Source organism: Podarcis filfolensis (assembly GCF_964270895.1).
Source record: "Podarcis filfolensis genome assembly, chromosome: 6".
Taxonomy (NCBI): domain Eukaryota; kingdom Metazoa; phylum Chordata; class Lepidosauria; order Squamata; family Lacertidae; genus Podarcis; species Podarcis filfolensis.
The window spans coordinates 28,091,880-28,113,231 of NC_139609.1; the positions used below are offsets into that span (position 1 = coordinate 28,091,880).

The 21,352-nt window shown below is 39.2% G+C and overlaps 1 protein-coding gene and 1 long non-coding RNA gene across 10 annotated transcripts in view; one reads left to right on the top strand and one right to left on the bottom strand.

The window, feature by feature from the left end:
- The window catches only part of LOC310765615, a 501,503-nt gene that overhangs the window by 111,283 nt on the left and 368,868 nt on the right, over positions 1-21,352 (bottom strand). The gene's annotated exons all lie outside the window — the stretch shown is intronic.
- The window catches only part of ZNF644 (zinc finger protein 644), a 63,413-nt gene that overhangs the window by 13,618 nt on the left and 28,443 nt on the right, over positions 1-21,352 (top strand). For all 9 annotated transcript variants that reach the window (XR_014549630.1, XR_014549631.1, XR_014549632.1 and 6 more), the window contains one exon: positions 2,194-2,250. The gene's annotated coding sequence lies outside the window, so the exon portion shown is untranslated. The remainder of the gene's footprint in view (positions 1-2,193; positions 2,251-21,352) is intronic.

The following is a 21,352-nucleotide window of genomic DNA, read 5'->3' on the forward strand; positions in this document are numbered from 1 at the left end:
CAAAGGTAGCCCCACGTAGAGTGCATTGCAGTAGTCCAAGCGGGAGATAACCAGAGCATGCACCACTCTGGCGAGACAGTCCGCAGGCAGATAGGGTCTCAGCCTACGTACCAGATGGAGCTGGTAAACAGCTGCCCTGGACACAGATTTGACCTGCGCCTCCATGGACAGCTGTGAGTCCAAAATGACTCCCAGGCTGCGCACCTGGTCCTTCAGGGGCACAGTTACCCCATTCAGGACCAGGGAATCCTCCACACCTGCCCGCCTCCTGTCCCCCAAAAACAGTACTTCTGTCTTGTCAGGATTCAACCTCAATCTGTTAGCCGCCATCCATCCTCCAACCGCCTCCAGACACTCACACAGGACCTTCACCGCCCTCACTGGTTCTGATTTAAAAGAGAGGTAGAGCTGGGTATCATCCGCATACTGATGAACACCCAGGCCAAACCTCCTGATGATCTCTCCCAGCGGCTGCATGTAAATGTTGAAAAGCATGGGGGAGAGGACAGAACCCTGAGGCACCCCACAAGTGAGAGCCCACGGGTCTGAACACTCATCCCCCACCACCACTTTCTGAACACGGCCCAGGAGGAATTATAAGAATCTTCTCATGTTGTCCAAATTGGGGGTAGTGATTTAACACTACATATAGTTAGTTTTAGAAGAATCAATTACAGCATGGTTTAGGTAACTCTTGCTATAGACAATGGCCATCTTTGGATATAATGCTAAGCCTTGGTTTAGTGCTACATGAATAAATCTTCCAGACTTGTGTAATCTCCACTCTGTGATTTGAAGTTAGCTTTTTCTAAAACTGGTTAGTATTTTAAACCATGGTCCTTGGTTTTGCCAATGAAGAAGTTACACTTAAGGGGAAGCGGTAAAAGTTTTGAATTTTTCTAGACCACAGAGGTGATGGGTGGAGTGGAGGGGGAAGGTAAATTGACATTGATAGTAGGTTAATTCATGTAGAACAAAACTGGGGGCAGGTAAAGATAACTTTGAGATGGAGGACTGGATTAAAACCTGTGGGTAGCATTCTGATGGTAGATGGAAACTCTGGGGCCAAAAGAAATACATACGTTTTATGTTTAGTCTTGAGGAAAATGTATGTAAAATATATAACATTTTAAGTCTAACCAGCTGCTGCATCAAACCATGATTTAGCATTGCCGCCAAACATGGCCAATGTCTATGGCTAAGTTACCTAAATCATACTCTGATAGATCCCTTTAAGTCATAGGCAACGGGAAATAGTGTTGCCTTAATGGGCATGGTAAGATGAGAGAATACTATACAGTGGAAGCTTGGTTCTCGAACTTAATCTGTTCTGGGAGTCTGTTCGACTCATGGAGCCATTCAAAAACCAAGGTGTGGCTGTGGGAGCTTCCTGCACTCAAGCGGAAGCCGCGTTGGATGTTCAGCTTCCGAAAAATGTAGGAAAACTGGAACACTTCTGGGTTTTTGGCATTCGGGAGCCAAAACGTACGAGAACCAAGGTACAACTGTATTGCATACTCTTTATTCTCCATGTATATCGGGAGTAGCCAGTTTGGTGTATAATTCCTGTCATTTCTGATCATGGGACTTGCTGGAGGGGCTGATGGGAGTTGTAGTTCAAAACATATGCCGTATACCACAGTAGCTGTCCCTGATCTGTAGCTTTAGTCTCGATCCTCTATGTTCTGTGTCAAAGCAGGATTATTGCTGATTCACTGAATAAAGCTTTGAAAGGATTTTAATTCTGTTGTTGCCACTGATATCTTAATTCCTTTGTTGCATTCTGGAACATTTTGGTTTTTTTTCATCCTAGCATTTGGTTAACTACTGCCTAAAATAACAGGTTTCAATTTCAGAAAAACTCTGAAAAGAAGTACTTCTGTTAGTAAAGAAACGTGTATGTACTTCAGCAGGGCTGAAGACTGATGGGTACTCAGGATACTTGAGCATTAATCACCATATTCTTCTATAAAATGTAGTCATTGGAGAGTTGGAGGAAAAACATGTATATAGAGGTTTCAATAATGGGATAAATGTTTAGGTATAAATATTAAGAAAATAACTTATGTGGTGTTTCATTGTTGGTGAGATTGAATGATTGCATATCTATTTGTACAGCCTGGGTGCCTATTGGGGGTATAATAAATTTGCTTTCAGATAACTTTATCATAGTCTTTTATTTACTGCTTGTAGGTTTGTCTTGGTATTGGATCCAAACTTGCAGCTTGAAGAGGGAGAAGGCAAACACAGGTAAGCAGTAAAAACTTCTACAGGTTTGTATCTCAGTTGGAATAATAACTAATGATTATTCAGAATCATAACTAATTTCTTTTCTCTCGTATGATGTTATATTTCAGGTTTACAGATTTCCCCTTTTTCACAAATAAACCATAGTGAAGAAATCAAAATGCATGAAGTTTTCATTAAAGCAAATGTTCTTGCATATGATCATATCTGCAAGAAAGCCATTAGTTTTCATTATGTGATTATTTATTTGTATACTGCCCTTTATGAAGATACAGGGCAACCCAAGCAGTTTCTGTGCCAAAACGGTGCCTAAACCCTGATTGAAATGGATCTAAAAAATCAGTTTCCTCCCAAGAGTTTCCTCTGCGACCACCTGCTCAAGAACCTTGCCCAAGAAAGGGAAATTGGCCACTGGCCATAGTTTCTTAGATTTTCCAAATCCAGTGAGGGTTTCTTGAGCAGTAGTTTTACCACTGCCTCCTTCAAGCAGGCAGGTACCACCTCCTCTTGCAAGGAGGCATTAATCACCTCTCTGGCCCAGCCAGCTGTTAGATCTTATCAGTCACGAGGGGCAGGGATTCAGAGCGCAAGCGGTCACCCTGACTGATTCAAGCACCTTGTTCACATCCTTGAGCCTTACTAACTGAAACTTGAAACAACACAACAGGACTAGACAGTGTTCAGATACCCCTTGAGATTAATCTGCTGTCACAGCAGATTTACAGTCCCAGCGGATGCAAGCAATTTAATTCTCACAGTGCTTTGCAAACAAGTCACAACGCTACCTTCAGTTCTGCCACCTCCTTCAGACCAGACTGTAAGCGGCCCACACTACCTGGAAAAGCTGTGCCAGAAGGCACAAAGAGGATGCTATGGAGGCAGCACAGTATGCCTTCTAAAGTGGACTCTATAATGAGCCCTCTCCAGTGTTCAGTTGCATTTGACTGGAGTTTACCTGCACTTGTGTTTAAGCTGTCTCCCAGCTTGTTTCCTTGCCCTAAGCTCTGGACTATTACCAGGAAGCCAAGTGGGCTCTGTGAAGTGGGAAAGGGCACTCAAAGGCCATTGTGTCAGCATCCTGAGCAATTTGGATGTTCCAGAGGTTGGCCAGGGCTTTGACAGGAGTGCCAGGCATATCAGCAGGTAAACCCTACAAAGATGTCTGGAAACCCATAGGCTCCATCAGCCTCTGAGAGTGGAATAGCCTAATTAGCCCGTTGCAGAGGGGAAAAGGTGCTGAAAGCCTAAATCTTGCAAGAAGTGATCTGACCATCCCGAGGGACTGATGTCAGTATACCCCACTTTCAGATCACCCCCTTCCTGCCCAGTTGAGAAAACTTCCCGAGTGTGGCCTGCCACATGCTTTGGGCCAGTGACATGTTGAGATAGCCCCATGGTCGTCATGGCAGCCATGGAGCCACCCCAGAGCAGTTGCCTCAGCATGAATGTTGAAGTCCCCCAAAACCGACAGTCTGGGAGTCCTCAGCACTACCTCTGAGACTAGCTCTGTCAGCTCAGGCAGGGAGATTGTTAACAGCAGGGTGGGTTGTAAACCAGCAGAATCCCTAATACCAGGAACACACACTCAAGATTGCCTCTCCTCCACTTCCCAGCTGGACAGTGAGCCTGGAAAGAGAGAGATAGAATTTCTATAGACCACAAGAACTCCCTCTCCCCAACCTTCAAGCCTACCCTGATGCTGCATCAAGTACCCAGGTGGGCACAAGCAGAGTGAGACCAATTCCACCTTGTTCCACCCACCCAGGTCTCTGTGATACAGACCAAATCTGAGCTGACCTGTCATTCAGCAACAACAGCCCAGTCGCTGATCCAATAGCTGGCTGATAGGACAACCACAATTCCCCATGTTGGAGAAGGGACTGGCACAGAGCACAGTCACTAACTGCCTGTGCTATGTGCCCCTTCCCCAACCTTCCCCACCCTCCACACCATACCTTCCCCCCAGAACCGCTGTGATTGGGGTTGCTCCTGCTCCTTCTAGCTCCTCTCTTTCCATGCAGATCTTATGTTCCCTTACTTTAAAAAAAAACAGCAAACCCTCTAATTTAACAACTTACAAGTTAAAAGCAGTTAAAAATAATTTAAAACATTTTAAAGAGAGCAATAAAAATAGCAGTAGAAGCCTGCAACAAAAACCCCTGTTCAGCCACTTCAACTTTTTGTAGCTGCCCCTCCTCTCCAGGCAAGGAGCATGTCATCCAGGACTCGCAGCAAGATGGCAATTTGTATTTGGATGGCAAGTGCAAATTCTTCTGCAGCATCATCTTTCAGGCTCATTAACCATGACACCTGCTTCCATAAAACTTACGTCAAGCTATAAGTTCTGAGGTGTTCCAACAATGGTTAATGTGATAAAACAAAATAATAAAATTAAAAGCCAGCAGTACTTAAAATGTGTAGAAAAGAATAAATAACTGGGGTGTGCGCCCCAAAATAATATTTGGCCTGACACCCATGCATTCAGCAGGATGTCCTCTACTAGATAGCATTTAGTTACATATTGCTCTGTGCTTTGCTTTGGCACTGACCCATCAGTGGACCCATAAATCCTTTTAACCTGGAATTGCTGAAGTAGTCTACTTTTGAACATACTCCCCCACCTTAGTTATAAAAGCCAATAGTTATTGATGCCATCCAGGAATTTCTCTAATCCCTTGTTTTACCAACTGTTGATAGAAAATTGATCGTACCAATTTGGTATTGTAGTGAAAGGTACCCAGGAGAGCCATCCAAATAAAATAATTGATGGAAGTTATTAAGCCATTTGCATATATTTTTTTAAAATCCCTTTATTGAGACCTTCCCTTGTCCAATAAAACAGTCTAGTTACTAATAAGTTACTGTGGTCAACAAGGCTCAGAGTAAAGTACAAAAACCCACACAAACTATGGAGGTGCCTTAGTAATCTCAGTTTTTAAAATGTAACATATTGTGCCATAAACCATGCATATAAGATAGTTATAGCAGCTGCAAAAGTATAACAGTGCAGTAATCTTGAGTGTGAACTTCTAGTGACAACAGCAAATCTAGCATACTTTGCAAACTTAATGGACATGACCTAAGCATTTTCTAATCAACATGACTGTTTGAGCTGGGTAGACAGAATTGTTAAATGAAATGCATTATTGCTGTGATCTTCTCATTGCATCGTCTGAAGAGACATCATCTGCCCCTCTCCTTTATATCGGCAGCAGCAGACATTACCAGTTCTTGACATCCTAATAAAGCTATGTGTGTTGACTCAATCTGGTTTTGATCTACCGTAGATCTACTGGAAAGAGACTTCTTTTGAGATCTTCACATTGTGTGTTGTCTGGCTTCTATAGGCATGAAAGCAGGCCTTGTCTACCATTGTTCAAGTGTTGCTGCTGTATTTATAGTGTGTAATGATTTTTATCTTTCGAAAGCTTTTGGTGCTGTTTTACAGTTTGTTTTCATAATTTGTGTTTTCTTCAGATTATAATCATGTTTTTATATATGGTACTGGGTCACTATTTGAGGAAGGGTTGTTTAAAAGTTGAATAAATAAATAAGTAAATACTAAAACAATATTAGCTGCTGCTTGATCATGAGTTTAGGATTGTTTGTGAAGACCATTTGGATGCATGAGTCCATATCACCATTAGTTTTATTGTAATAAAGAAGTAGGCAATTCTGATTTATTTATTTCATAAAATTTATACACCACTTGATTGTTAAAAAGAACACTATCAAAGTGGTTTACAGAAAAGTTAATCTGAGATTGCTTGTATACACTACCCTTCATTTATTTGCTATATTGCTTAAAAGGATCAAATCTTTTTGAACTTCAAAAATGTTGTAGTTGGCACTAGGATTTGAGGGCAAGGAACTTTGGGGATGTTTCTGTTTTTTGATATGCTAAGCTGAGTTAGGTTTTTCTTTGCTAAGCCTCTGGCATTACTGGTGATGTTATCAGTTGCTATATTCTATTCAGAAAATAATAAATCTGCTGTTAGTTTCTTAGCCTGTGTATGGTCTTGTTTTAAGCTTATGGGGCACTTTTCTTCACCACGTTTATGTCTGTAAACCAGTTATGTTCAAGATAACAATCACAACACATGTATGATGTACTTTGTGGGTTTGGATGGTATGTACACCATCATTTTCATTCAAATGGAACAAATCTGTTCATAAACGGTAACTCGCAAAGCATTGTGGGAGAGTGGACAGCTTGTGCACACAGGCAAACTTGTCTCCTGCATTGGCAGTTCGGCATTGACAATTCTAATAAAATTTGAGGACTTTCTCTATTGTTTCCTTTGAAGGATGCCAGTGACATTTGGCCCAGAAGTGTTGAGGTCAACCCTCAACAACACATTTTGCAATGATCTTTCTGTGCGTGGAACAGAGAAAGATCCTTTACTGTATTAGAAGTTGCCATTAGGTCTGGCTTTCAGTTGAGGTGAGTGTGCTGGTTGTCCAAAAACATTTTTGCAGATACAGTTACATTCTTAAGGATTCCAAAACCTGGATCACCACATTGTGCACAAAATGAAAGCCATGATGAAATAAACCCCAGTATTGCTGGGTCAGAAGGAAGGTTGTAACTGGAAAAAGGTTTGTAACGGGTTTTATAAACCCGTGAGGTATAGATTACTAGTAAATAAAAACTTTAAATACATTTCAAAGCATCACTTTGACCCAGCACCTGATGTGCATGGTGTACACAGGGATAAAATTGACCTCAAAAATCACAAAGGTAAAAGCTTCAGTATTTCACTGAAGTATGGAGACCACCCCCCCAACACCACATGTAATTCCCAGGTTCACATAGTTGAGGACTACTTGGAATATGGAGTTGTGGAGAACAGACACAAAAGTCTTATGTAATTTCCAGTGCTATTGGAATGTATATAGCCCCGTCTCTTGGCCAAGGGGTAAAGCCCTGTACGCTAATGGTTATCTCCACATTAGTCCTTTTCACACATTATTAATGTGTTGGGCTCTCACAGTTTCAGGGTGGAGTGCAGCTACTCATTTTGCTTTGCCAGCTCTGTCCTCTGATTGTGTTGCACGTGGCTGTCTGCAAGAAAACCACCTATGCATCATCAGCTTCTCACACATAGGAAATCCGTGGGATTGGGAACACTGGTGTCTGGAATGCATCAAGCCTCTGTCAGTGAGATTCTGCTTGTGCATAGAGATTCCACTGCATACAGCCATTCTTAACATGTGGTCATTTAGGGCATGGCATAGTTAGAGTGGAGCTTGAAACCGTGATTTTCCTATTTGCAAGTAATATGCGAATAGGGCTATTGTGGTGGGCAATTCTGTATGTTAAGTAAACAAATACAGTAATTAAAAGTAATCAAGTAATTCTTGCTTTCATGGCAACTATTTCATAGGATAATATTCTAAGGGATGTTGGTGGAGAAGGATACATTCCTTTCTTTTCCTTCCATTGTATGTAACACACTCCTTGTTCCTTTCCCCCCATCCAAAACAAAGCATTGTTTTTCATATCGAATGTGCTCCAGTTATGTTTATTTCCCCCTTTTCTAACATGCATCTAACACCATGCATGGCTTAAACTGTATGTTCAAATGTGGCTAGGGCAGTAAACTTTCCTGTTGAGAAGAACTATTGGTGAAGATTTGTTCGTCCAGTGTTGGAGCATGAGTCTCCATAATCATGAGGTCTTGCAAGATCCGTTTTGGTTGATTATCTCAATGCTTGGGAAATAACAGTTCTGATATTTGTGAACATCGGCGAACTTCAATTAAGTCTTGATAACAGAATTAACATGCAAGCAGACCTCCATCCAAAAGGAAACTACTTTGGGAGTGTGTACACAAATTGTAAGTGATTACATGAAGAGTTTTGTTACACCAGAGCTTTCCAAATTGTGTCGTGACACGTTAGTGTGTTGGCTGCAGTGTGTAGGTGTGTCGCACAGATGCTCCCCACGCTCTTCCCAGGGCTGGAAAGGGCTAGTTTAACCTCTAGCTTGCTAAGTCAAACTGAATTACTGTATCGCAAAATGATGCAAAACTGAACTACTGTGTCATGAAAAGGTACATGTCCAAAAAGTATGTAACCAACTTGAAAAGTTTGAAAAGCTCTGTATTACATGAATGTAGTTTGTTTTTTAATGGAACAACTGGTGACCTTTAATGGGATGTGGTTGAGAAAGAGAAGGATGATTAGTAGACATCCCAATACAGCTTGATATTGCCTGCTACTTGATGATCACCTTCAGCATTACTGCTACTATTTTATATATTATTATGGGGCTGGAAAATAGTCACAAATACTTGTTGCTTTCCATTCTGCATGGCAACATTTATGTGTTTATATTTTTACTGTACCACCCTTTCTTCCTTTGCATAAGGTCTAAGAGCAAGTTGCAAGTTGAGAAGGCCTGTCTTAGGTTACACATTTCTGGTTTTTTTTTAGTTTAGAATGCTTTGTTATATCAAATTCACACTGCTGCTCTTTTTCAGAAACAATTTTAGGTGGGTGTTAAAATCATTAACTCACTTTCTAGGGTGTTTATTTCTGAAATGTTGCTAGTTTAATTTGTAAGAAATTTATCTCAAGAAGCATCATAAAGCCTTAGCAGTCTGAACAAAGATCCATCCAGTTCATTATCCTGTTAACACCAAACATCTCTGGAATTCTTTGAGGGCATTTATAACAGTATATTACTACTGCTGTAACTGCTACTATTTTGTTGCTGACATTAACTAAAGTGCAACGTCCCTTGGGTCTTCATTGAGCATGATCACTGGGGAAGCCAGAGTATCTAGTTGTATAGTTAGTTGCCCAGCCTCACCATAAACATATCCATGGTAAACTGCTTCAGCAACTTGCAGAACTACACAGCAACAGGACTCTTCATAAATACGTAGGGGAAAACCCTTTTACCAATACCGTATATACTCAAGTATAAGCTGACCCGAATATAAGCCGAGGCACCTAATTTTACCACCAAAAACTGGGAAAACTTACAGACTTGAGCATAAGCCTATGGTGGGAAATGCCGACAGTGGCAAAGGCAGAGGAGGAGGAAGGAACAGCCCAAAAGGGCTGCTTTCAGGCTGCTCGTTCCTCCTCCCCCGACAACAGCCTCTGTCGCTCGCAAGGGCAGGCACAGGAGCAGTGGCAGAGCAGTGGCGGCGGCAGCAAACAGTAAGTGGGACCCTCACTCGAGTGTAAGCCGAGGGGTTTTTTCTCAGCATAAAAAATGTGCTGAAAACGTCAACTTATACATGAGTATATACGGTAATTTTCAGATCACTTTTTAAAGATTTTGCAGCAAAACTGTGTTTTATACACCAAATCCAAATTTGAAAGCTAAATTAATTCAAATCATAGCAAGAGCCTCTCAGATACACATTTTGATGTGAATGAAATGCAGAGATGATGAAATATTTAAAATGAAATGAAATAGAAATGTATTCAACAAAAGCTATGAACACATGTATTTTCCAAAAGAGTGTAGTTTTCAGTTTTATTTAAATTTAAGAGAGTTGTTATAACATGATCTACCAACGGTATCTTACATGTTGGAAAAATAAAAATATACATAGACAGAAGGTAAATGTTGATCTTGCTCCAAAAGTAAAGGGAACTTTATTCAATTGTGGATATGTGAGATGATTTTGGAAAATCTTTATAGATATTGTTTAATATTTGAAACCGTTTAATATTTAAAACTAAGCTAATCAGTCAACTGATTGTCATCTAGAGCAACTTCCTTTGGTGCTGAAAGCATGTCTTCAATCGGGATTGGTGCTGGAAGTGTACCTTTGAAGAGGCTAAATCTCTTTAACTGATGTGCAGTTGATTGTTTGTTGGAGGGGAGCTCCTTTGAAGCATCTGCAGTGGGGAAAATATTCCTTTAAAAAAATGGAAACGAATCTTTCCAAAGAAAGCTTGAAAGTCTGGTAAATTTTATGAGCCACTTTGCTAAATATACTAAATATATAAAAAATATTTTTAAGAAGACTAAGATAATATCAAAACACAGAGTATACTGTAAACAATTGTTTTATTTATTTTCCCCAACAGTTATGACATTTAAGTTTAAAAAGCAGATTCACTTTACGGATAGGAAAAATGTAAAATGCAGCGGCGATAAGCAAAAGCAGCGTTGAGTTGGATGAGAGCCCTACATATAAATATTATTTAATTGAAATCAGAATTAATTTAAAATTGCCCAAACTTCCACTGCAAATGGAACTTAATTCACCTGGAAATTATAGGAACTACTTTCAGGTGTAAATATTAGATTTTTGAATTGAGTGAATTAGTTAATCTAAATTAGTTCATCGTAAGCCTTGCTCATATCTGAGAACTGAAAAGCCAGTTAATGTATGTGGTGCTTAACAAACAGTATACTTTATTGGCAAGTGCTGAAGTTATGCAGTAACCATTTCAGTGTAGTTAATGCAGGAACTACACATGAATGAAATATAGGGTAATTTCAAGAGAATATCTTGTTCTGTCAGCTGACTTCCAGCTTCTGAACACAATGACTTGGATCCGAAGATCCACACAATTAGTTCTGCATGTCTCAGCAAACTTGGGGGTTATTTTTCCTCAAAGATCAGTCACCCTTTTCACAGCACTGGGTAAATTACATGAAGCTGAAGGGACTCTCGAAAGCTGTTTGATATGGCTGAGGAGTCTGCTACTAAAAAAGAGAGAGGTCGAATATAATTCTGGACTCCAAGGAAGGAGAGTCCCCCACCTCCCGAGGGAGACTGTTCCACTGTCAAACAGCTCTTAATGTCAGAAAGTTTCCTTATGTTTAGCTGGAATCTCCTTTCCTGCAACTTGAAGCCTTTGGTTTGAGTCCTACCTTCCAGAAAGGGGAAAAGCAAGCTTGCTCCATTGTCCATGTGACAGCCCTTCGGATATTTGAAGATATTTGAAGATGGATCTCAACTTATGTTCTCAGATTTAGGTTTACTATACACTTAGTACCAAATCAGCCTATTAGACAGTGCTATAGTTTAATGGTGATAATACAGAACATGTCATAATGCAGTGTGTCTCAAAATTTGGTCCCCAGCAGTTGTTGGACTACAACTCCTATCATCCAGGGATGATGGAAGTTGTAGTCCGACAACATTTGGAGTTTGAGAAATAGTGTCATAACATTCCCTTCGTGTTTTTTCCTGAACCAAGTTGTCAAACATTCTAAGTAGTTAGCAGTGTAGTAAAAGGACATGTATGTAACATGTATGTAAACAGAAAATTTAGCTCATGCTAAATTTTGGATGTTTAAGCAAACTGATTAAATTTGCATTTCTCAGACATGGACTGGAATGCAGTTTTCCTTCAGAATTTTGAGGTACAACTACACTCAGCTCAAAGAACAAAAATTCATAAAGCAACTATTTTGAAGTAAGATATGTCTAGAAATTGATATATTGAGATAAGATAGATATTTAAATATGAATGTTCATGTGGACTTTAAAAAATCATTGTAGCTAAATGCAGAAAAGGTACTGAACAGATTTACGATTGAGCATATGCAAAATTGACAGAGACTGGAAATAGGCTGATCCAGTCATCCATATTTGCCCCTTGAGCTAGAGAAGGTTAACAGAGTTGGCAGTTATAGAATATGTTGGATGAGGGTTGTAAGATTGTCTGTTAGGTTAACAGACAGTAAGGTTAACAGACAGACAGAAGTAAGATTGTCTGTTAGGTTAACAGTAGAAAATATAGTCGTACCTTGGTTTTCAAACAGCTTAGTTCTCGAATGTTTTGGCTCCTGCCAAACGCTGCAAACTTGGAAGTGACTGTTCCAGTTTGTGAACTATTTTTGGAAGCTGAACGTCTGATGGGGCTTCCATGGCTTTTGATTGGCTGCAGGAGCTTCCTGCAGCCAATCAGAAGTCCTGCTTTGGTTTCTGAATGTTTTGGAAGTCAAACGGACTTCCGGAATGGATTCCGTTCAACTTCTGAGGTACGACTGTACATTCATCTGATTATTCTGTGTTCAAGTGGAATTTTTTGTTGGCTAGTAAAACTTGCATCATTTAGCTATTGAATGTGATACGGAACAGGAATTAAAATTTTCAGCAATGAGATACTATCAGAAGTAACTGACTGAAATATAAACCTACCCAAATTTTGGTATACCTTTTTGTATGCTAAAAGACTGGTATCCTGCTTCTTGTTTTAGGTACAGTTAAAATCTATTTCAATGAATTACTGACACATTTAGAGATCAGTCATGTTATGAACATTTTAGTTGGGCCTTCTAGTGTTCATTGATACTTTCTTATGCAAAATCCCTAAAAGCTATTTAACAATCAGAAAATAATAATAGAGTATTAGCCACAATAATATGTAAATTAATGTTGGCATTTTAAAAAATAATTTTGGAGTGAATGAGCCTGATAAGATTTTTTTTGTAACAACTACTGAAATGTCATCTATTTGCATCTATTTAACTATTGGCTTTCCCCTTAGAGGCCTTCTAAATGAATGTTTTAACTTAGTGTGTCTATCTGACATGTACGGCTGTTTGATGTCAGATTGTTAAGGCTGATGATGAAACATTTTCAGACTTAATTTTCAGAAGGTGAATTCCACTTTGTGAGGTGGATTGAACTGAATGTTGGATACAGAATGTGACTGCCACTTGGTGGCAGTGCCTTGCTTCAAGACACAAGTCGTTCATTAACATTTTAATTCTGGAACTGAGTAGTGATTTGTGCAAGGGGGAGTTAGATGTAGGTTAAAATAAAACCAATATATATGTTAAAAGTGCAGAATTCTGTGAATTCAGAGATGGCCTTGAACATGCAGCATCATGGCCACACACATACACAAACCCCAGTTCTAGGTATAATGGAATTTGTGGCTTATCTGACTTGGTAGTCCACCTCGTATGCTTTCCAGGTGTGGTATCTGACTAAATAGAACTATCTGAAGAAACAGCACCCCGCCCCCCTGCTGCCCAGAACTGCCATGATAAGGAACTGGTTCATGTTCCACAAAGACTTAATAATCAGCATGGTCATTTCTGCTAGTGCTTTACTATCATTATGGACAAGTTTTTGTAAATTGCTTAGAGGTGTGCTTTTTAAAGAAATATAACAATCAAGTAGTATATAACTTTTTAAAAATAAATTAATTAAATAAAATTGGGAAGCACGTAGTCTCTTGTCTGGGTATGTCTGGCAAATGAGGCTTAAAAGTAACCTACCAGAACATTCATTCCTCTTTTTTCTGATTTTCCATTTCTGATTAAACGTTTAGAGAGAAATCGTTATTTGCATATGCAGGAAGTTTGGGTTGTTTGCATCTGCAGGAAGGGCTGCTTTCCTAGTGGTAACAGGCAAAATCACATCTGCAATAAGTTTTCAGTACCCCTCCCTCCTTTGGAAGCCAGTTTGTGATCAGTATTGTAGTACAGCACTTACTAAAAGCAGTTCTCATGTTCTTTTCCCCTATTCTTTGCAGTGGCTGTTTCACAAGAAACATTTAATTTGGACATGGCGGTAGTAGAACTGATAAGTCCATAAAAGTTATAAGCATTCCCTACCACCACCAAAATAACCCCCACCTACTTGTCTGTTGAGGGATCACAAAGATACTTCACATTTTCCCCTTGCCTGTTGCTGATTAGCACCAACATTTAGCATCTTTGGGCAGCTGTCAGGGTTGCAGCATGCCGGCAGGGTTTTATAATTCTGCATGCTCTGCCCTCTGACTGAGAAGAACTTGGTGGCTGGGTCAAGCTACTAGTAAAAATTCTCACAGCACCTCTATGTAGCATCAGTCTGGGACTATGTGGAAATCTAAAATGGCAGCCTAGCCAATCAACTCTGCTACTGCCTGTCACTCCTGCTGGTTAGGGTTTGCCATATGTCCTCTTTTTCAAGGGTAGAAGCGTCATAGTGGTCCACAGTTAAAAGTAGAAGTCGGCAAATGTGTCCTCTTTTTTGCACTTCAAAATATGCCAACTCTAAGTTTGGATCCACTGACAGGAGAAAGGTTGAAAAACTGGGCGTCTTCTAGAATAAGTAGCACTTCATCAGTAATTACAGTTTGTCACTATCCAGACATTTTAGTATGGAGAGAACAAATGTTTTTAGATTTTTGGATATGCCCAATAAAAACAGAATGTATACGTACATTTGCTATGTATACGCACCCAAGAATGAGTCTGAAGCTCAATTGAGTTTACTCCCAAAAACAAGGTTGAATTTTAAGTCTATAAATAGATAAAAATGGGATTTCATTTTATGTTCATGTTTTTGTGTGTCCCATTTTCAAAACTAGAGCTCTGCACTGAATCAGGATTTTTGTGTGTGGAGCAGTGTTTTCTATGTAGACTCAGAGGTTGGCTTTGTTTACAGAAATTCACTATCGTGAATTTCAGTTTTCATGTGAAACAAGTATCTGGCAAAGATAAGGTTAAAACGTAAGGATATTTTTTGATAGAAAAAATAATTAATTTGAATCTCAGCAGTGCCATTCATACATTTCTTCATAATTTTTTATCTGCAAATATTTGAGTATACAATTTCAAGGGGGTATCAGTGCTAGTCTGTTGCAGCAAAAGCAACAAAGAGATGTGTGTTACCTCTAAAGGCTAACACATTTTATTATGACTAGCTTTTGTGTAGTAGAATATCAGTCACAATATGATTAAGTGGACTCCAGTCCACAGAAACTTTTTTCAGAATTAATTTTGTCTTGAATATAGAGGGCTTTTTTCTCTTGACCCACTAGAAACAGTAATATATACATTCCTGGACTGAAATAATTTAAGCAAAGACTTCTGGAAGATAGATGTCAGGATGCAGATTTGAACAGCAGAGGCCATCAACATGCGCAGTTGCTTCGTTTGTCTGTGTCTTCTTCCTCTCCCCCTTTACTAATCTACTTACTGTATTTATAGGCTTCTCTCTTACAAAGTTCTTGGGGGATCTTACAATAAAAATCAAATTAAATTACAATCGAACAGCAATAAAAAAAATGGCAAAAGGATAAACACAGCACAAAATTATTCAGAGAGCATAAACGGCTTAAAACTAGCAGATTAATAAAGCCAGAGAAAATAAAAAAGACCTTTTCCTGCTGCTGAAATGATACCCAGGAAGTAGCATCTGACAGGCTTATCATGGGAGAACATTCTATCATGAGCCACCACTGAAAAGGCCTCTGTCTTATACAGTGTTGGAAACTGGAGAAACTAAGAAAAGCTAGGAGCCAAATGGCTCTTGTGACCCGGGTTGTGGTGCCAAAACAGAATGTGTAGTCACCATTTGTGGGAGTGGGGGGTTGGCAACGCTCTCTATTTATTATTTTGATAAGCATGAACTAATACGCAATTCACATAAGTGACACATTGTTAATATCACATTTTTAACAGAAATTGCTCACACATTTTTAAATTGGTGTTTACAATAAAAATATTGGTACCATACTTCAGTTTTCAAAACACTCTACTCTTTATTGTTAAACTCCTTAACATATTGTCTACCCTTAGCATATACTTCGAGGCTTCAAAGCACATACATTTAATTGTTGAGTGTCAACCAGGTGTAAAAAATGGCATCCGTACTTTTGGAGGTGCTCGCAAACGGAGAATCTTTAGGCGCAAAATGTGCCTGGCGCCCTGCTAATTTCGAACCCTGCTCTTAAAACCTTTTGCCACATCTTAGTTGGTGGAGGCATTCAGAGAAGAGCCTCCAGAGAAGATCTCATGGAGGGACCATGGTGAAAAGCCTGAAGATCCTTGCTCAGTTGCACTTTTACTGAACTGAAAAATAGCTTGCTTCTGGGGATGCCTTGCTACACAAATAGTTTTAGTTTGCTTTTGGTAGCTCACCAGGTAGTAAACATTTTATATTGTTATAACAAAACTGTTGTTTTTATACCTCTTAGAAGTCAGACTAAAGCTTACAATGTATAAAGTGTTGTTGTTGTTTTTTAAAAAAACATTTTACAAGAATGAAACCTCATTCAACTTCTTATTTATTCTATAACCATTGTGAAATGTGGAGGGAGGGAAGTTATATTGCAGAAGCATAAATCTCTGCACTGACAGGAATCTTTCTTAGCATTGCATTGTATACAAACCTAAAACTTCTATTTTCAATCAGCTTTCTTTTTTAGCAGATCAGATTACTTACACATTTGGCTGGTCTAATAAAGGTATTGCCCTACTGGAGTTTTTGGAACATTACTACATTTGGTTTTTTTTTATCACTGATCATGTTTGATTTTTATTTTATTTTTTGTGTGAACTAGTACTATATAGGCACTATATAAGTATCTCTTGTTTTGATCTTAACAGCGGCTGATACTGAAAATGCCGCTTCCGTTTTGGATGTTTTAAAATTAACATAAAGAATGGATGTTACAGAAACATCTAGGGATGTGGCCTTAAATTATTGAAATTTATACTAAACGGATCTCTCAGCAATAGTAAGTGCAACAAAAATTGAGTATGTAATAAGCAAAAACTTGTTAGCAGCTTTAATGAGTGTTGAATCGCAGCTAGAGGAAACTGCTGGTTATTTGCCACTGAAAAGATATTCATTTTAAATATAGTCATGTGACAAAGGTGCATACTAAGTAAGTTCTTAGTTCAGAAAACAATTTTTTTAGTTCTTGACATTTCACTACTCTAAATGGAAAACTCTATAGTGTTAATTTAGCTTGAGGCACTTTTACCTTTTACAAATAGGTTGGTTTTGTTAATGGAACATACATAATGCATGCTACTTAAGTTCAAAGAGAAGAACCCATCTTTTTATAGTTAAACTTTAAAGGCTCTGGTAATGTTGAGTTTTAAAGTACTTGTACCTGTTGTTAAGAAGTGCTTAACTTTGTTTTATTCTTAATGCTACAACATCAAATGAAGTTTTCTGGGTAATATCTCTGGCAATTAGAAGTATGTAGTCTCATTTTTGGAGGTCATGGAAATACTTCATGTATGCTCAAAGGAGAAAAATTAATTTGACAAATGCTCTAGGGATTCTTAAGTGAACTATATATATTTCTCATGCCAAACTACTTCCGAAAACGAATACTACTTTATGTTCAAAATCTTTCTTGCATATTAATCACTGACTTGGAACTCTGCCCTCCTTATGTTAGCTGCTCCTGATTCAAGTTTGCAGTAGAAGCTGGCATGTTTTCATAGATTTGAGACCTTTTTGACTTGTAGTTGCATGAACACCATAACACCATGGGACGTATTCTCATATAAACAAGACATTACAACTTTTTAATCCTTTGTGCCCTGATAACTTGAAATTGAACTTTTAATCCAATTGCACCAAATCACTAACAGTTTTAAACCTAGTGGCCTTAGTCCATTATCGATAATGTGCTTGAGTGCTGTGAGCCATCACATATTTAGTGGGGTAGGAGAGCTGAAAATATTGTCAATGTATTTCACGTCTGGCAACCAATGCGTCCCTTTAATTTCAGATAAGTACATGGGTAGCTGAGTCTGAAAAGCTTGGGACACATTTTTTTGCGGCCTTCTAGCTTCTATGGTTGGTTCATTTACCAGAAGTAATGTGTTTAGTGTTAACTCTGGAAGTGTATACTCGATTTTGACCAAATGAAGCCTCGTCTGCCCATGTACTTTCTGAAACTAAAGGGGTGCATTGGTTATTAGATGTGATTTTTTTCCTAGCTCTCCTACCCCACTAATTGAACCTTTCCTAGAATCAGCCTTTGAGGATTCTTCTATTGACACTCTCTTTCGTCTGACTACACTCTGCATAGTCAGTCACCAAAGCTGCTATCAACCTCAAATCCCCCCACCCACACAAGCATAATTTAGAGCTCAAATTTCTTACAGATTATTGTGCTTTTGTTAGTGAATTACCTGCTTGAGTAGTGAATTACCTGTAACAACAACAGCTGCAACATTTTTTGCATACCAACTGCATTAAGCAGCATATGCGTAATCACCATATGCATGAGTTGGTCAGACAAAACAGTTACATGAAATGCATTGTTACTGTGATTCTCGTGTCATTGACAGAGATGACACCTGCCCCATTTCTTGATGGCAGGCCCTATCATTTCTGAGGTGTCTTCTCGCAACTTGTCCAAGACCAGTTGGCTGTGTTTCTAGAGTCCAGTTAGGATTTGATGAACTCAAGTCCCAGGTCTGCAAGGAAGAGAGAGGTATTTGGGGATGTTCATTCCATTGTGGTTTCAATTTCCAAGCAGTTTCAAACAGTGTAGGCATTTGAGCAGGCAATGTCTAATAGATTGGAAAAACGAACTTTGGTTGCTGTTTGATTATATATTTGGAAGTGTATCATTACAGGTATTTACACCACCTTTAGTTTAAGTATAATATAGGATGATCTCAGGCTTAGGTTTGTGGTCTGAGATTGCTGCTTCTTCATTTATTTTGTATAAATATATACCCCAGCCTTCTGATACCTGTGCACCACTTAAAGTGGTGAACAACAATTAAAATCAGCCATAAAATACAGTTTTGAAGAAAGTGTCCGATTTTACAAAGCTGCTTAACCGAGTCATGCTGTTGATCTCTTTAGGTTGGTATTGTCTACACAGATTCATAGCAGCTGTCCAGGGTTTCAAACAGGTATCTTCCCCAGTCCTACTTGAAAATGCCATGGTCTCAACCTGGAACCTTCTACATACAAAGCACTTAACCCACCATTGAGTAATGGTGTGCTGTTGAGACTTCAGGATTTGCAAGGAATGTCTTAGGCCTTCTTTTCCTTCCTTCCTTCCTTCCTTCCTTCCTTCCTTCCTTCCTTCCTTCCTTCCTTCCTTTTTGATGTGCCAACCATAGTCTGATTTCCTCTTAGCTAATCCCATGAACAATTAAAATGTTAGCAATTGTTACTTTCCATCCAGAACCCTGTAAATTTGCTGTTGGTATCTCAACCATTGTCCTGAGTTTTTCAACCACTGTCCATTCTTAAGTTTTCTTATTTACTTACTAAAAACATTTAGGCCAATCTGAGGGTGGGGCACCTAATAATTAAACAATTTGAGAAGGGATAACCCCTCTCCTACAAATATACATCAATAATTTTTAAACAGCAGAGTGGTTGTACTACATTGTTCAGCATCACAATCAACAAGTCACAATGACCTAAGAGACCAACCAGGTGTTGATCTAGTGCTGAAAAGAAAAGAAAATTAGCGACAGACATGCCTCGGGTTTAGAGCTGTTGGGCTGCTTGATTATAAAGATGACAGATGCAACTCTCAACTGCATATTTTGGAAAACTCTTCCTGTAAACAGAGGGAAGGGGTCATCTAAAGGTTCTTGATTGAGAGCTGCCATTAAGCCTGGCCACCTGCTGAGGTGAGGACACAAGCATTTGCAGATGCAGTTAGGGTGAAAATGACCCCCAAAGCAAATCAGTAAGTATTGCTGAACAGACACTCAGCAAATCACAAAGATGAATTGGGGAGGAGGTGGGTGCACATAAAAGTTGGCTTTTATGTGATGGGAAAAACAATGAATTGAATGTTTGTAAAGGGGTGCTGTAAACCTGTTGGTTCAACTGATTCCTGACGCCATATGTAGTGAGTGATCTAAAGCAAGGGTGTCCAACAGGTTGATCGTGGTAGATCGCTGGGTCCCTTTCCCTAGGGTTGGTAAACTAGAATCGGGCCCGCCCCTTGCCCCGCCCTCCATTGTTGCATCATCTGCCAAATGGAAGATGGAGTTTGCTCAGAGGCTGTTTGTCTCCTCAGCGATCTGTTGGTGAATGTCTGTTCCCCTTTCTCCCTAAAAATGGCCAACAACTTAGCCTTGGACTCCCCAAAAATCACTCCTCCCTGAACCACCTGAAAACGGGGGTAGTTCACCGCCAGTTTTTAATTCTGTGAGTAGATCGCAGTCTCTTGAGAGTTGGCCACCCCTGATCTAAAGGAAAGTGAGTAATTCGTCTATTATATTATGAAAATACAGTTTTTTTCACTCTCTGTGCACTTTCATCACAAATCAACTTCATTGGCCATGCTCTGAAATTGGTTTTCTTAAACCAATCATATTTAATAAGATCAAGGGCATTTTGTCCATGTTTGGACAACCTACAGTTAATTCAAGGTGGAAGTGAAAGCTTTCAAGTTCTTCCTTGTGGCTGTTTGTGAGCCCAAGTTTGGTTCTCATAACACTAAGGCACAGATTACTGTTGTGTCTAAATAGGACTGATAGTATCATACCTTCTGCCCATTCAAGAGCTACTTCATCCTTTATATTAGAGCATTGTATGAGAAAAGTAAAACTAAACCACTGAAGCTCGTTCGTGTGATAGCAAATCATGGGTTAGTGTTGAATTTGAATTGGGCCCATGGTAGCATTAGCATAACATTCAGGTTTGGGTACTGCTGGGTGGTTCCCTGTGGTCTGTTTATATTTTGACCTTTTTAAATGTAGGCATGGATTCAAAGGGGTCCTTACAGAGGCAGCAGGTGTGTTATGTTCATGGAGGGGCTTTTGTACTGCTCATGTTAGAGCATTGTATGAAGATAACAACGGAAGCATGAGGACAATAACAGAACCTGCCTGTTATAGCACTGTATCAACTTTTTGCTAGCACTTGCACAAGCATTTACATAGCTGTGCTAGTGGCTATTTTCATTCTGCTCATGGTTCTTTGGATCCAACCCATGGTGCTTTCTAATTGAATATGACAAACCTTTAACTGTAACTGCTAGTGGGCAACTAGCATAACATTTAATTTGGTTATGTGGCTAAATGAGCTAGCATTTGAATGAGGACACTGTTATCGTTTGTGTAACCATATTACACGGAAAAGGTTGCCATTATGAAATAGGTATTCAGTGAATATTAACCTACTTGTAATAAATACAATTAATAATGTACATAAAAGAATAAAATTAAGTGCATTTTGTTACAAAGAATTCTTAATGAACAGAAAGTGGGCAGCATAGATATGACAGGAAGGTTGAATCTAATCTGAATTACGAAGTGACCTAGGAAGTTTGCTCAGAGGGGATTACAGAATAATTATGTTAATATGCAATTATCACCTCATTTCTTCTGTAGTAACCTCAAGATGTAGTGTAGTAAGGGTGTTATAGCAAGTGCTGATAGTTTGCAAAAATA